This window comes from Chrysochloris asiatica, unplaced genomic scaffold (assembly GCF_000296735.1).
Source record: "Chrysochloris asiatica unplaced genomic scaffold, ChrAsi1.0 scaffold00023, whole genome shotgun sequence".
In the NCBI taxonomy this organism is placed as follows: domain Eukaryota; kingdom Metazoa; phylum Chordata; class Mammalia; order Afrosoricida; family Chrysochloridae; genus Chrysochloris; species Chrysochloris asiatica.
Window position 1 is genome coordinate 15,061,544 of NW_006408541.1, and position 592 is coordinate 15,062,135.

The following is a 592-nucleotide window of genomic DNA, read 5'->3' on the forward strand; positions in this document are numbered from 1 at the left end:
GAACACACTCATTAGTTATCAAACTGAAAGAACTGAAGAAACACTTCAGACCTCAATTTGAAATATTGAAGGACTCCATAGGCAAAATATTGAATGACACAGGAATTATCAAAAGAAGATGGAAGGAATACACTAAACCAAAAAGAACTGGTGAATGTTCAATCGTTTCAAGAGATACCATATGATCAAGAACCAATGGTAATAAAGGAAGAAGTCCAAGGTACCCTATAGGCATTGTCAAAATTCAAGGCTCTAGGAATTGATGGAATACAAATTTAAATGTTTCAACTCACTGATGCAGCGCTGGTGGTGATCATGGGCTATGTCAAGAAATCTGGAAGACCGCTATCTGCCAACCGATTGGAAGTGATCCATATTTGTGCCCATTCCAAAGAATGGTGATCCAATGGAATGCACAGTCATTGAACAATATTATTAATGTTATATGCAAGCAATGTTTTGCTTAAGATCATTTAAAAATGCTCACAGCTGGACATCAACAGGGAGCTGCCAGAAATTCAAACCTTTCTCCAATCCTGATGCCAACTTCTTATAATTCAACTTCTCGGATTATTTGCTCAGAATAAGTATG